Here is a 16,424-nt window from a genome sequence, read left to right on the forward strand (position 1 = left end):
CCCTTCGGCCGCATACGAAATGAGCCACATGGACGAGTTCGAGATGGACGACATTGTAGCCAGCTGAGAGCCAACCGTCTGGGCCAGCTCCTCAGGCAGGTTACCCAAGTGGGTATCGGATAGCTCCTTAATCAGATCCCTCTGAAATCTCGTAAAGTGCGTCAGGTAGTTCAAGGACCTCAGTGTAAAGGCCGCTGAACTAAGGGTGCGCTTTCCGTACCGATCCATGCTCCTAGACTCCTTATTAGGAGAATGGACGGACGTAGAAGCCTCTGCTACATCTTGCTGGGTAGCAGATGCCACCACCATAGCATCTACGGCCACACCTTTAGTAAGGAACTCTCTATCTGGGGGCGCCGAGAGAAACTTGTTCGGACGAGCGGGCACCGGTTCCACAGAGTCTGGGTGTTCCCGCCCGACAGATCAAATCCAAGAGCTCGTCGAAGGGCGGAGACACCCAGGAGGCGGAGGGCTGAGCCCCGAAGGCCTTCAGGAACACCGACTCATCAGCAGAGGGAGGTTTGGACTGCCAGCCGCCTCGTTGTTTTAGGGCTTCCAGGATTTCTGCAAAGGAGACATCATCCGAGGACGACTTGGGGGACCCTTCTGCATCATCGAGATCAGTGTCAGATGTCAGAGACTCATCAGGGGAGTCAACGTGCTTCCTCTTGCACGTTCTCTTCCTGGGAGGTTCTTCCGAAGAGGCTTCAGAAAGACCTCCAGGAGGGGGAGAAACCCCAGCGGGGGTAACCTGAGGCCCAGGGGCTCCGCTGTCTAAGGACAGGGGGACCGTCAACGACCCAGTCTCCAAATGTAGGGAAGGAGCTGGGGAAACTGTGGAGGTAGCCAAGGAGGATTTGGCTAAAGCACTCCTCATAGCCCTGAAGGTGGGACCACCAGAATCCTGGGAGGGTCCCCCCTCCATGGCCACGACAGTGGACGGTACTCCCGCCGCCGACGCACCAAGAGGGAGACTTGGGACCGAAAGCATCAATCCCGAAGCCTCCCCCCCCAGGGCCGAAGGAAGAAGTCCGTGCACTGAACTCCGACCCAAGAGCCGGAGTTGGAGCAAGGGTCGGGCCCGACCCTAACACCTCCACTGGTTCCACCAGCACCGGCTCCAACGGTGCCGAAGCTGTTGGAGGAGGAAACACAGTAGGGGGGTGGACTATCGGCTCTGAAGCCAAATGGGCTGGAGCCAAAACCATCTTTTGGAACACCGGAGACTGGAAGAGTCGAAGGAGCACCCTGTCGATGTCCGAATCAGACATCTTGGATGATCTCGAGGATACCGATCGGGCCCGAACCGATTTCTCCATCGGCTCCGAAGGGCTCGGGGACCGGCTCCGAAATGACTCAACAATTATCGGCTCCGAGGAAGGTTTCAAGGAAATTTCCCTCGGTGCCGATAAGGACTTCGGCTCCGAGGGGGAAGAGTCTGAGCCGATGACCCTTATCGGCTCCAATATCAGTGGAGCCGATGAGGGTGACCCGCCTCTCGATGCCCCAGACCTCAGCTCCGAAACCAGAGGGGTCGAGGCTGGAGGCATCGAGGCAGACCGTTCCGACCTCGGCTCCGAAGTCCGTGGAGCCGATGGAGAAGTCTGCTTAGTTTTCTTAGCGGTCGGTTCCGACTGACTGGTCGGAGCTGCCGCTTTCCTCTTTTTAGAAGGAGACAGAGGAAGATAAAGCCTCCTCGAAGGAAGGCTTGATTAATCCTTTGAGGATTAATTTGTTCTTCCTCTCCTGGAGGACTCTAGAAGAGAACGCATGGCATACACTGCATGACTCTTGCAGATGTTTAGCACCTAGGCAATAGACGCACGAGGAGTGGTCGTCCGTTATGGACATTTTGAAGCCACACCTCGTGCATTTTTTAAACCCGGAGGGTTTATGTTCTTTAGACATAATCAGGCTGAAATACAGTTACCACAACTAGAAAAACAAAAAGGTTTGACACACAAGAAAAATATATACCACTAGGTTAGTGTTAAATATTTAAACTAAAGACCTTTTTTATTTTTTTAAAACAAGACTGTTCAAAGAGAAAAAGAGAAAAAGAGGGCCAAGACCCTCTAACTTAAACGGGTACTTGACCCACACACAACCACTAAGGTAGTAGAAACCACAGGGGAAGGCCCCTCTAACTTAAACGGGAACCTTCTCTGACAGGAAATAACACGAAAACCTCAACTAAAAATCAAAAAAACACTCTTATACAAGGAATAGCCGTTAAAACAGCTTTTGGGTTTAAATGAAGCAAATACTGACAGGAAAAAGCCTAATAAATAGTACTTAGCCCAGCCAATTGTTGAGACCACGTCCAAGCTCTGTAAGCGGCAAACGAGATCTGGGGGATTAGTGGTGGTGCATCCTGGGATAAAAATAGCTCAGCCAATTAGAGGCCTCGCTCTATAGCATAAGCGTGCCGAGTCGGAGCCGAGGGATCGGCTCCGAACCCATCAGTCAGAATGTAGGCGAGATAGGATCACATAACATCTTAATTTTTAAAGATTCAGGCCACACCCACTAGAGTTAAAGGTACACACTCAAAACAGCTGTACTGGAGTGAAGCAGTTGACCTGGAAGGATTAGGTGTTTGAAGGCTGTCAGAGCATTCTGTACAGCTAGCATCTCTTTTTGATTGATGTGCAGGAAAATCTGTCCAGTGGCCGTGAATACATTTGCCTGCCATGTGAGCCCCCCCCATGTATAGTCTGATGAGTCTGTTGTCAGGGTTTGGGCAGTGAGGGGTTGAGTAAAAAAGTCCCTTGTTGTGGTAGCATGCTTCTGCCCACTAAAGGAACTCTGCCCTTAGACAAGGTATGATGGGAATGAGCATTTACAGGTCCCGAGAATGTTGGCACCAAAGACTTAAGTACCACTGAAGTTTCCTCACATGCAGTCTTGCACATGGAATTGGCAGAATACAGGAGGCCATGAACCCTAGGGCTTGCAGTATTTTTCTTGCAGACAGCTGGGTTCTGGTGGCCATTTGTTTGAAGTAGTTTGCCAGATCTGTTTTTCTGAAGTGAGAACTGCCACCTGGGAAGTTGTGTCCAAGCTTGCCCCCAGGAATACAATCTTTTGACTAGGCACCAGTTGTGATTTATTTTTGTTGACGGTGCACCCCAATGAAGTGAGAAGGCTTTTTACAAATGCCAAGTGCTGAAGTAGCAATTCCTGACTGTCCGCCTGAATCAAGCAGTCGCCCAAGTATGGGAAAATTTGGATATTTCTCTGCCTGCAGTATGCAATGGCTGGAGCCAGGCACTTTGTGAATACTCTGGGCGCAGTAGATAAGCCAAAGGGAAGTGCAGAGAACTGGTAGTGCATAGAGCCCTGCCCTGGAATGTAAACATTTTCTGTACGACTCCCTTATGGGGATGTGCAGATAAGCTTCTTTTAAGTCTAGAGTGACTAACCAGACATCCTTGGCTAGCATAGGGCGAAGCTGTTGCAGGGTAAGGACAACCAGAAAGGTGTTGAGAATTGATAAATCCAGGACTGGGTGTCAAGAGCCCTCTTTTCTGGCCACCAGGAAAAATATTAAAGTAGAAACCCTGACCCCTTTTGTTCTAGTAGAACAGGTTGAATAGCTCTGATATTGAGCAGGGAAAGTACTTGCTTTTGAGCCTCTACCCACTGGTTTGGAGGAAGGTCTGCAAACCCGCTTGGGATTGGCAGTGAATGGAAGTAGAATTTGTACCCCTGGGATACAATGTTGAGGACCCACCAGTCCTGAGTGATGGACATCTAGTTTTTTGCATGAAGGGCAAGTTTTCCTCCTAAGGGCACAAGCAATTGGGCAGGGCTGGGGAGTGGAGTAAAGAAGTCATTGTGAGCTTTTTCCGTAAAGAGGTGGCTTACCACAACCCACTTTAGGGGTGGGGGCACTCCATTGCTTAGATCTATGCATACCGAGACTGAAGAGTGGGTGGTCTGTTTCCCCCGGGTCTGTTTTGAGAAGGCCTGAAGGGGGCTGGAAAGGACCAGTGTTTGGAAGGGCAATGCCTACTGAATCGAGGGGGGTGCACTTGCATGAATTCTTTAACAGTCTGCATAGACTTAGCTTTTCCTTCCACCTTTTTAAGAACCTCTTCTGCTTTGGTACCAAACAGTCCTTAATCAAAGCAGCGTCTAGTAACTTTGATTTGACAGTCTGGCAAGGTCTGCTCCTTCAGCCAAGCATGTCTTCTCAGTACAGAGCCAGTGACAGCTGCCCGGCAAGATGCTTCTAGGGTGTCAAAGCCAAATTGGCAAGTATGCTTGCTGACTTGGCTTGCAGAGTGCAAAAGCTCCTGCAATTCTTTAATTTCTGCACAGTCTGAAAAGTTTGCCACTTTTTGTTTAACAAGTTCCAGAATAGGTTGCTAGTACGTCAGCATGTGAAACTGACAACTAAATGCCCTAATAGTAAGAGTTGCAGAGGTATACACCTTCATACCCCTATCCGTCCAAAGCTCTGGAATCCCTGTCTGAAGAGATAGGATTCTTGGCTGTAGTAGCCTTGATACCTTTAGGCCTCTGGGAAATGATCTCTGGGTCAGCAGTAGGATTCTTGAAATTTGCGAGTGTCAGGTACTCTGCAGTACCGGTCTGGTTTCCTAGGGGCAGGAGGTAAAGTGTCAGGAGTAAGACTGGATTCCATAAAAACATTATCCACAACATCCAGGACAGGAGGTACTGCTAAGGGCCTGTGTTGAGGCAGCTCTAGAAATTCTCGAGTCTTTTTTTGGACTGAGGATAGTCTTGGCATTCCCAGTGGAAATGCTCTCTTAAAGTACTCAAGGTTTCACTAAAAGAAAAATCCTCTGGAGGGGAGGCAGGGGTAATGTATTCCTCTACATCTGAATCCTCAAAAACAGATAAGGGCAAGTCTTCCTAATCAGAAATTTCAGAGTCATCGGACTCCTGGTCCATAGAAAGTGAAGGAGACTGGACTCTGTCTCTTAGCAGGGGAAGGCTGACTTCCCCTAATCAGCGCAATACGGTCTTCAGCTATTCTAAGCATTTGTTTTTGTGGCATGGGAGCAGGTGCATGTGCTTTGGTCGTCAGTTTTCTAGGCACAGTGTGTACTCTGGGCCTAAGAAACATGGTAGTTTTGGTTAAAAAAAGTCGGTTTGAGTCAAATATCGGTTGAGTGAATAACTGCCACAGAAGCCAGTGCCTGCTCAGCGGCTCCGGACCCATCCAAGGTAGAGACATCCACAGGTTCCATAGTCGAAGAGTCTTGCGGCATACCAGACTCCGAATGGGTCTCAGTATAGGCCTGCAAATCCATTGAAGTGGGCATTAGGGGCTGCGAAAGCACCTCACCGAGTACCGGCGGACTGGCAACTAGCTTAATGGAAGGGTCATCGGCAGTTTTGGACCTATGTGGTCTGTCTCTGCCTTTATCTTTACATTTATTCGGAATATCTGTAGTCGGATGGGTTACTAAAGCCATTTTAGAATACGAAGATAGAGAGCAAAAGAATTTAGCGACAAAGAGAGCCCGACAACAAATGGTTGGGGCATTAAATAAGGCACAAAACTGACAGCAAGGGACGTCGTGGTCTGGGCCTAAACAGGTGACACAGAAAGAATGAAAATCTCTGAGGTATTTGCTTTCCACAGGCAAGACAATTGTTAACTTTTTCTGACATCGGTTAGAACAAGAAAAAAAGGATCCCCAATGGGGTACTTAGCTTTAGAAGACTTCAGGATTATTAATTTCGTAAACGAAAATTCAGGCAGCAGCCGACCGGCACTTGCAAACTGCTTCTGCTATGGGCTCCTCAGCAAGAAAGACCGATGTAATGGTATCGGTTGCCTGTTTTTATACCCTTGATGACTGGATGTCAGTCCTGGAACGACAGCATCCAACACAGAAATACTAAGTCTCTGGTATTGGGGCCGACTGAGGGCTACCTACAGGCAGATAACTCAAGTGTGATGAGTGCAACAGCGAAACACGAAGAACATCGTTTAGTTTGTTTCTTCTTTAAAGGAACATCCGCCCCTATAAAAAGTACAGTTGTGTACACTTAGCATAAATGTAGCTGTTAAAGTGTATTCACTGTTGCAGTCATCACACTTGGGTTATCTGCCTGCAGGTAGCCCTCAGTCGGCCCGAATACCAGAGTGTAGGGATTTATGCATTGAATGCTGTTGCCTCTTCCATAAAGTCAGGTCGTCAGGGGTATAAAACATGCAGCTGACCCCATTACATCAGTTTTTCTTGTCCTAGATGTCAGGAGCCTTCAAAATAGGAAGCAATTACAAGGTATGGAACACCTCCAGTAAAAAGTAAACACCACTGCCATAGGAAATGGCCAAAAAAGAGGATAGGTAGAAAGTATACAAAAGTCGGGGGGCTGGAGGGAGGGCAACCAAGACTGCAACAGATACTACACTCCAATATCTACATTTATGGTAAGTGTACACAACTGTACTATGTTCTTTGTGTTTCAGTCATTACACTTGGGTTGATTCCCAAAGCTGAGGAAGGGTGGAGGCAGTCAAGTAGTATTAGGGCTGGCTAGCAGGCCTTTTAAGACTGCAATAGCAAATCCAGCTCTGGATTTGAAACAGACAGGCAAGCGGTAATGCTTGGTGAAGATGTGTACTTAACTCCAGGTTGCAGCTTCCAGGATGTCCCTGGTAGGGCCTCCCCTGAGAAATGTTGTAGAGGTTGAGGTGGCCCTACTGGAATGGGTTCTGATCCCCTGTGGGGTAGGTTTTCCATGGTGCTTGTAGCAGAAATGATGCAGTGTGCTATTCATTTGGAGACAGTTTGTTTTGAAATGGCCTTGCCCTCTGCCCCTGTAGCAAAGCTGACTAGCAGCTGGTCAGATTTTTTGAACAGTTTAGTCCGGTCAAGGTAGAACCTAAGCTGTCCGTGCATGTCCAAGGAGTGCAGGATCCGTTCCCCTTTATTTTGAGGATTAGGAAAACATGTTGGCAAATTGGATTGGTTTAAAGCCACAATGGATACCATCTTGGGCATACATGAAGGGTTAGACCGGAGGGAAACCCTGTCTGCTTAGAAGATAATGAAGGTTCCACAGCCATAAGGGCCTGTTACTCAGACACTCTTCTTGCTGAAGTGTTGGCTAGAAGTAAGGCTGTCTTCCAAGAGAGAAATTTTAACTCTGCTGTAGCAGCAGGCTCAAAAGGAGGAAGTGTGAGCTTCTCTACTACAAAGTTAAGGTCCCAGGCAGGAGTGGAAGCTCTCTTCGGGGGTCTTAAATTGTTAGCTCCTTTCAGGAACTGTTTGACCAGGGGGAGAGAAGAGGGCTGGCTCAGTATAGTAATGAGCCGAGATGGCAGAGGCATGAATCTTAATGAATGAGAAGGATAGGCATTTGTGCAGCAGCTCTGCTAGGTAATCTAGGATTTGAAGTAAGGTGGGCACAGCTGTGTCCTTTCCCCGAGACTGGATCCAAGAACAGTATCTTTGCCACTTTTCTGAATAGGATTTCCTAGTACTAGGCCTCCTAGCCTCAAGGATGACATCCAGCACCTGTTTGCGGAGGGTTGCTGGTGATGTATTCAGGGAATAAGCCAGGCTGCTAGGTACAGGGTTTGCAGCTGAGGATGCAAATCTGGCCCTCCTGCTGGGACAGCAGACAGGAGGTCTGATGCAGGTGCCAGGGTGGCACTGTCAGACTGCGTAAAAGTGGGTACCAGTGCTGGCATGGCCAGTCTGATGCAATAAGGATTGTCCTTAGCCTGTCCTGTTTGATCTTAAGTAGTACATTCGAGAGGAGGGGCAGAGGGGGAAAAGGCATAGATTGAGAGGTTTTCCCCATGTAAAAGAAATGGCATCCACTTTCCATGCTTGGCTGTGGGGAGTTCTAGTGCAACATTTGCAGAATTGAGGGTTCTGGGGGAAGCAAAAATGTCCACATCTGGTGTCCCCCACCTGTGGATTACAAGCTTGAATGAATTGGGTTCCAGTTTCCACTCGTACGGGTCCATTAGATTTCTACTCAAGTCATCTGTCAGTGAATTTTGTCTGTCTGGCAGGAATTGAGCTTGCAGGTGCACTTGGTTGCGCAAGGCTGTGTGCCACAAAAGCCATGGCTAACCTGCAGAGTGGGTAAGAATTTGTTACCCCCCTGCTTGTTTACGTGCCACATGACTGTGGTGTTGTCTGTCTTTATCAAGAGTTGTCCTGGACGGATAAGGTATTTGAAGGCTGTCAGAGCATTCTGTACAGCTAACATTTTTTTGATTGATATGCAGGTGCATTTGTCCAGGGCTCCATTTGCCTAGAATGCATTTGCCTGTCATGTGAGCCCCCCTTGCATAGTCTGATGTATCTGTTGTCAGGGTTTGGGTGGCGGTGGTTGAGTGAAAGGGAGTCCCTTGTTGTAGTTGCAGGCCTCTGCTAGACAAGGAATGATCGGAATCACCGTTTCTAGGTCCTGAAAATGTCGACACCAGAGACTTTTTACGTACCACTGATGTTTCCTCATATGCAGTCTTGCATATGGAATTAGGAGAATGCATGAGGCCATAAACCGTAGGGTTTGCAGTATTTTTCTTGCAGATAACTGGGTTTGGGTGGTCAGCAGTTTGAAGTAATTTGTCAAATAAACCTGCTTTTCTGGAGTGAGGAATGCCATCTGGGAAGTTGTGTCCAAGCTTGCTCCCAGGAATACAATTTCTTGGCTGGGTACCACATGTGATTTCTTTTCGTTGATGGTATACCCGAGAGAAGTTAGGAGTCTCTTTACAAATATCAGGTGCTCAATCAGCAACTCCTGACTGTCCGGATGAATCAGGCAATCATCTAAGTATGGGTAAATTTGAATGTTTTTCTGCCTGCAGTATGCAATGGCTGGACCCAGGCACTTTGTGAATAGCCTGGGCGAAGTACAAAAGCCAAAGCAAAGTGCAGATAACTGATAGTGCATAGAGCTTGCACACAGCCTGCCCTGAAACGTAGATATTTCCTGCAGGATTCCCTTATGTGGATGTATAAGCATCTTTTAAGTCTAGGGTAACCAGCCAGGAGTCCTTGGCTAGCAGAGGCAGCAGCTGTTGGGAGTGTAAGCATTTTGAACTTTGGTACCACCAGGAAGGTGCTGAGAATTGACAGATCCAGGATAGGGTGCCAAGAGTTTTCTTTTCTGGGCACCAGAAACAGTCTGGAGTAGAAACCCTGTCCCTTTTGCTCTGTTGGAACAGGCTGAATAGCCCTGATACTGAGAAGAGAAAGTACTTGCTTTTGTGCCTCTCCCCACTGGTTTGGGGGAAGGTCTGGAAATCCGCTTGGGGTTGGCAGTGAATGGAAGTAGAATCTGTATCAATGGGATACAATGTTTAAGACCCAACGGTTCTGGGCAATGTATTCCCAGTTTTTTTGCATGTAGGGTGAGTTTTCCTCCTAGGGGTGCAAGTACTTGGGCATGGCTAGAAAGGATGCAGGTTAAGTCATTGTAAAATTTTTCCATAAGAAAGTGGCTTAACACTCCCTGTATTTGGGGTGGGAGCACTCCATTGTTTAGATCTGTGTATACCCTAAGACTGTAGTCTTTGTAGACTGTTATCCCTGGGTTTGGGCTGAGAAGGCCTGGGAGGGACTGGAAAAGCTGTAGTGAAAAAGCTCTGCATGTACGGCAAATGCAGAGCCAAACCAAATCTGGAACAAAACACAAATGGCCAGCACTGACGTGTAAATGGCAAAAAAGACTCAAAATACAGCCATATGGTAGATAATTCAAAGTTTAATCCTCCATACCGGTTTCGGCATGACCGCCTTCATCAGAGGAATACCATTAAGCAGATATCATCCCTCCATAAATAAACCCATCCACCAATGGAAAAAACAGCCCCCTCTCCCCCATCAGCATCACTTCCTTCAATCAAGTAATAAACATGCAGATAGGACAAACTATAAAATTGCATACAGAAATGACAATATATTGCTACAAATAATCATTTAATCCTGGTGGGAAAGTTCCCCAGCTGAATAATCCAATATTTTTCTTTCTTATTTAAAATACTATGCCAGCCCTGCATATTGTTTCTATTACCAGCAATTCTGTCAATTAAAAAATGAAAATCCGCACTGTTATGTATCATGCAGTGTCTGTAAAGAGAAGTAGTTTCTCGTTTTTTTTTTACTTAAGTCACCCCGATGTTCTGACATACGTACTCTCAATGGATGAGAGGTCTGGCCAACATAAAAGGTAGAACCATTTACAAGTGGCCAGATAAACAATCCAATCAGTTCCACAATTCCCATAGAATTTTATATCATACACCTTACTGGTGTCTGCTAGAAAATTGAGTTTGCTAACATTTCGGCATGAAGAGCAGTGTCCACAAGGGAAAGTACCAAAAAGAGTATCCCCCGACAAAGTAAGTTGTTGGTATATAGCACCCCCACTGATGGTATGCTTGAAATGAGAGAAACGGGAACCCAAGGTTTTGCCTTTCCTAAATGAAAATTGACATCTCGCCCCCAAAACCAAAACCTGGCGCAAACTGTCATTAGCCATGAGGATGTTCCAATCTTTATAGTTTCCTTTATAACATTAGTGTTCCTACCAAATGTTGCGACAAACCTGAAGGTATCAGTAGTGGTCCTCTGTGTTTTGACCTTATATTGCAATGACATCCTGTCATGAGTATTGATCCAATTACTAGCAGAAATGTCAAAGTCCCTGTATTCCCTAACCCGGAATCGATTACAGAGATCCTGTTGAGAAGAGTCATATTCATCCCGAGTGTAACTAATTCTCTTCATACGTAAAAATTGGGATCTCAGGATGTTGCGGATGATATGGCTGGGGTGCAAGCTGGTAGCAAGAAGCAAGTTGTTATATTGGGGGTACTTCCGAAATACTTTCGCACTGTGGGTACTGTCCAAATTCCTCTGGACTGCAACATCCAAGAAGTTAATTTTGTTGCAATCAGAGTTAAGGGTAAACTCTATGCCTCATTTTATCATCATTAAGGTATTGGACAAAGTCAAGAAGAAATCCCATATCAGCCCGCAATACAATCCAACAATCATCCAGATAGCTCCTCCAGATGTCAATTTCGTCAATATACAAGCTATGGGAGGGGTCATATATAAGCTGTTCTTCCAGATAGACCATGAACAAATCCGCACAGATGGGTGCAAAAGATGCACCCATCACGGTGCCCTGAATCTGCCAAAAACATTTCCCCTGAAAATAGTATACATTTTTATTCAGTACATGCTCAGCCATATCTACAAGTAAAGTATTAAATCCAGCTGGATACAAGTTGGCACAGTCCAGCCTGAATTGTAAAGCTTGAAGACCGGCCCAATGGGGAATGTTGGTGTACAGAGCTTTAACATCAAGGGTGCAAAGAAGCCACCCAGGTTCAAGTTGTGTATCAGACAATATTTTCAGGAACTGTGTGGTATCCTGTATACGTGCCCGAATCAAATCCAACAATGGTTTCAGATACCGAGTCAAAAAAGCGGAAAGAGGTTCAGTCAATTAACCTATCCCCGAAACAATAGGCCAACCTGGCAGCTTAGTCAGTGATTTGTGAATTTTACACAGGAGATACATAATTTGCTTCTGGGGATCCCTAACAGTTAAATGAAACTTAAATGTCTCTGAGATAATACCCTCATCAACAGCCTCACTTACAAACAAATCTATATCTTTCTTGAAGTTAGGTGTAGAGTCAATGGGCATAGCTACATAGTGGTGTGGGTTGGATAACTGTCCTTCACCCTCACTGAGATAATCCTCTGTATCCAGTAGGACTACTGCTCCTCCCTTATCCACAGGTACAATAACAATCTTACAGTTATCCTTTAGCTCCTGTAACGCTTTGCTTTCTTCACTTAAGTTATGACCCAATACCAAAAAATCAAAAGGGGTTGAAATGTATATCCCTGAGGACAGCCTGTAAGAATATTGACACATTTGTTCATGGGTGGCTGCAAATCAGATTTAAAGAATCTAAACTCAGTAGATCTTTAAGAATTTTCGCCGGAATCAAAGAACAATTTCAGGTTAAGTCTACTGCAAAAGTCATACAAATCAGATACCATACAGATTTCATCCAAAAAAAAAGCGGGGCACAAAATTCAATCCTTTATTCAAAAGCTGCTTCTGTTCATGCGTTAATCACATTGGATATATTCAAAATATTACTATTGTGGTCATTTAGTGACACATCAGGGTCTGAAGTAATCCCTCCACCGTAACTATTCCAGTTTCTGTTTCCTCTCACCCCGCCTCCTGCTGTAGCTAAAGGGTGGTCCACATTGCGTTGCTTTTTAGGGGTGGGTGATTCCCGGGTGCTGGCACTATCAATATCAGTGACTGAGGACTCCTCAGCCGATGTACTACTATAGTAATTCTCAGTCTTCCTTAAAATGGACCTAGGTCTCTTCCTACTAGTGGCCCCAGCCAGTCTACCAGTCCCAACAAACTTGACATTTTTGGAAACCTCAAATGATTTACCCTTGTGATAGTTCGTTACATCCCTGTTGAACTTTCGTATTTCTTTATCCCGGGTTTGCATCTCAAAGTTAAGTAGCTCCTTTGATAGCTTGTTGAGACAAGCAACATACTGAGATTAACCCTCGTATTGCAGTGGTGGTGCTGTGGTAGCGTTGTCGCCTTACAGTTAGATGTTGCCCGTTCGATTTTCAGAGCGTCTTCTGTGTGGTGACATGCGTAAATGGGCGTTCCTTCGTTGAAGGTTGTGCGTTAGGCCCGGCAAGCCAGCACGTAAAAATCTACTGCCAATCATTAGCGGACCGGAGTTCTGCTGTGGCGACCCCTAACTGGGAAAAGCCGAAAGACACAAAACATCTTTTTGTTTCATCACAAAGCTTCTTCACTTCTGCAGTATTTGTATCAATCATGCGCTCATAATATGAGCTAAGGATATGAACAAAGGACATGGAAGCCTGCTGAAGTGCCAGGTTCCAATCCTTAAGTAGTTCATCACCCATCTTACCCACTAAAGGCTGTATTCAGACCCAGAGTCCTCTGGGCGTAATTTCCTTGTTCTAATAAGCTTTGAAAAGCTTAGGATGCCATATATTCGTTCTGAGGAATTATCTGTTTAATGGTATTCCACTGATGAAGGCGGTCATGCCGAAACCAGTATGGAGGATTAAACTTTGAATTACCTACAATATGGCTGTATTTCGAGTCTTTTTTGCCATTTACACCTCAGTGCTGGCCATCTGTGTTTTGTTCCAGGGACAGGAAAAGATCAGTTTTTTGAAGGCAAATGCCTACTGAATCTAGGTAGCTGCATCTGTAAGAAATCTTTTACAGTTGGCATAGATTTAGCTTTTTCCTCCATCTTTTGAGGACCTTCTGCTTTTGTGCCAAACATACATTATTGATTTAATGGAGCATCTAGTAATTTTGCTTTGACATGGTCTGGCAAGATTTGTTCCTTCAGCCAAGCATGCCTTCTCAGAACAGACCCAGTGACAGCAGCCCTGCAAGATGCTTCTAAGGCATCAAAACCATACTGCAGAGCATGTTTACCAACTTGGTTTGCAGAATGCATTAACTCTTGTAAATCATTTATTTTCGGCACAATCAGGAATCAACAACATTTTTTGTTTAATTAGATCCATAATATGCTGCTGGTACTTCAACATGTGAAACTGGCAATTTAAAGCCCTGATGGCAGTAGGGTTTTTGGCTGTAGTAGCCTTAATACCTTTAGGTCCCTGGGAAATGGTCTTTGGATCCGCAGTCAGATTTTTAGAGAGAAATTTGAAAGAGTCAGGTACTCTGTAGTACCTGTCAGGCTTTCTAGGAGCTGGAGGTAAAGTATCAGGGGTAAGACTAGATTCCATGAAGGCAACATCTACAATATCCAGGACAAGATGTATAGCTAGAAGCCTGTGCTGAGGCAAGTCTAAAAATTCCCTGAGTCTCTTTTTTGACTGAGTGTAGTCCTGGCATTCCCAGCAGAAATGCTCTTAGGGTGTGCAAGGCTTCACCGAAAGAAAAGTCCTCTACAGGGGAGGCAGAGGGAATGGAATCTTCTGCATCTAAATCCTCAAAGGTGGATAAGGGTATGTCCTGGTAATCATGATCGTCAGTTTCCTAGATGTAGTGTGAACTCTGGGCCTGAGAAATTTGGTAGATTTAGTCGAAAACGAAGTAGTCTGTTTAATACGAACATCAGAAAGCCTGAATACACTCTCAGAAGCCAGTGCCTGCACAGCGGCTCAGGACCCATCCAAGGTAGAGACATCCGCAGGTGACATCCGCAGGTTCCATAGTCGAAGAAGCATCTCATGGCATACCAGTAGAGGCCTGCAAATCTGTAGAAGCGGGTATCAGGGGCTGCAAAAGCACCTCACTGAGTACCGGCGAACTGGTGACTAGCTTAACAGAAGCGCCATCGGCAGTTTTGGACCCATGCTGTCCGTCTCTGCCTTTAATCTTACGCTTTTTCACAAGATCAGTAGTCGGATGGCTTAAAGCCATTTTGGAATACGGAGAACGAGCGAGAAAGAATTTAGCGACAAAGATAGCCTGATGGCGAATAGCTCGGGCGAGGAACGTCATGGTCTGGGCCTAAATAGGTGATGCAGTAGGAATGAAAATCTCTGTGAGGTATTTGCTTTCCACAGGCAAGACAATTGTTAACTTTTTCTGACATCAGTTAGAGCAAGAAAAAAGGATCCCCAACGGAGTACTTAACTTTAGAAGACTTAAGGTTTGAAACTCGAAAACCGAAAATTTCAGGCAGCAGCCGACCGGCACTTGCTAACTGCTTCTGCTTCAGTCTCCCGTACAGCAAGAAAAGCTGATTTAATGGGGTCGGCTGCATGTTTTATACCCCTGACGTCATGGAAGATGCAACGGCATCAGACACAGAAATCCCAAGACTCTAGTATTCGGGCTGACTGAGGGCCACTTGCAAGCAAATAACTCAAGTGTGATGACTGCAACAGTGAAACACGAAGAACATCCTAGGGGTCTCTGACCCAGGATGGCATTTAATAACTGTAGAAGGAACGTCATCCCTAACCAAAATCTGCAAAACATTCTTAGGCCCCTCAGAAATAAATAAATCATGGTTCCCCCTGAATGTTTGAAACGGCCACTTGCAAAGCCTCATCGGAAGTGCTGCAAGCTGGACCCTTGCAGCCTCCAACTCAGTCATGGCAGAGGAATCAGACAACAAAGCTGGACATACCTCCGGGTTCTCAATGACTTCAGGAGAAACACCCAGCGGAGGCTAGCCAAAGGAAGATTCCGGTCATAATTTTTTAACCTTCTTCCCTAATGGCTGACCCTCGGACGGGAAGTTCTTTCTTGGTATCTTTAGTGAGAAGCTTAAGGTGCTGATTCTCAAGATAAAAGACAAGGGAAGAATGCCTACTACGTAAGGTGTTCGGTATGAAACCCTGACAAACAGAATAGATTGTATGGTCAAGAGAAGCTCCTAAGCAAAAAAAAGACACATTGTGGGAGTCTTTATGGGCAATTTGTCACACACAGTTCAGACAGTGACACAGTTCAGACAGACAATCTGGAGATGCGTTTAGACTGCTGGCCAAATAGTTCTGAGGATAGCACATCCAGATGTCACCTTTATGCCCTATGCTATGCAAGGGAGCAAGTGTGTGACATTCGGAGTACCTTAAAAAAGTAGGCCTTGGTATAATGGCCAACATCGGGCTACCCATGGCATGGAATCCCACACGTTAGGAATACTGCAACAATGAATGTAAAGACATGCAGAATAAATGGGCCAACTGGGTAGAGACAGAAGAGCCAATGGGCTAGGTCCAGAGCCGGGGGAGGTTAAAAACTATAAATAAAAAAAATTATTTCTTCTTCTACAATCTTGGGTACACCTTTCTCCCTTAGTACATTCCCTTTTTTATTACACTAACCACCTTCGACATCTCTGCAAACCTCCACTCCAGATATTGGGCTATACAACTCTTCTACTCTAGTTCCCATATACGACTGCCATTCCTTTTCTTAACTGATTCACCTGCTTTGTTCTCACAAAACAACATTGGCCTCGGATACATCTTAAGCAGTTTCACCCTTGCCTTACACAAAACTCTCTCCACCCATAACATATTTCATCATTATATTCTGAAGCCCAATTCGGTTACTTTAAAAGCGTTTCTTTTTCTATTTTCTCCATTGCCTCCTTTCTAATATAGCTAAACTCCTCTTCACTTCCACTCAAAGGTCACTTAACACCTTATCTAACAGTCAAAAAATGCACCTTTGCACTTATCTGATTTTGAATTCATTTCATCTTTTGCACTCGCATTCTAATGCAGCTGAAGCTTTAGGATATGAAAACCATGTCAGGATCTTCTCAAGCTTTTCAATCATTACACTAATGTTTGTACTATTTCAGCCCATACCTTTCTCGAAGAGTGTGCATTAATCACTAATCCTTTAATGTGTATTACTTATTGCAC

The 16,424-nt window shown here is 45.6% G+C and overlaps 1 protein-coding gene across 1 annotated transcript in view; it reads right to left on the reverse strand.

Moving 5' to 3' along the window:
* LOC122809323 (transforming protein RhoA) overlaps positions 1-16,424 on the reverse strand; it is a 637,733-nt gene that overhangs the window by 497,577 nt on the left and 123,732 nt on the right. The window lies entirely within an intron of this gene.

The sequence above is a fragment of the Protopterus annectens genome, chromosome 8.part0 (assembly GCF_019279795.1).
Source record: "Protopterus annectens isolate FY-2018-M chromosome 8.part0, PAN1.0, whole genome shotgun sequence".
Taxonomy (NCBI): Eukaryota; Metazoa; Chordata; order Ceratodontiformes; family Protopteridae; genus Protopterus; species Protopterus annectens.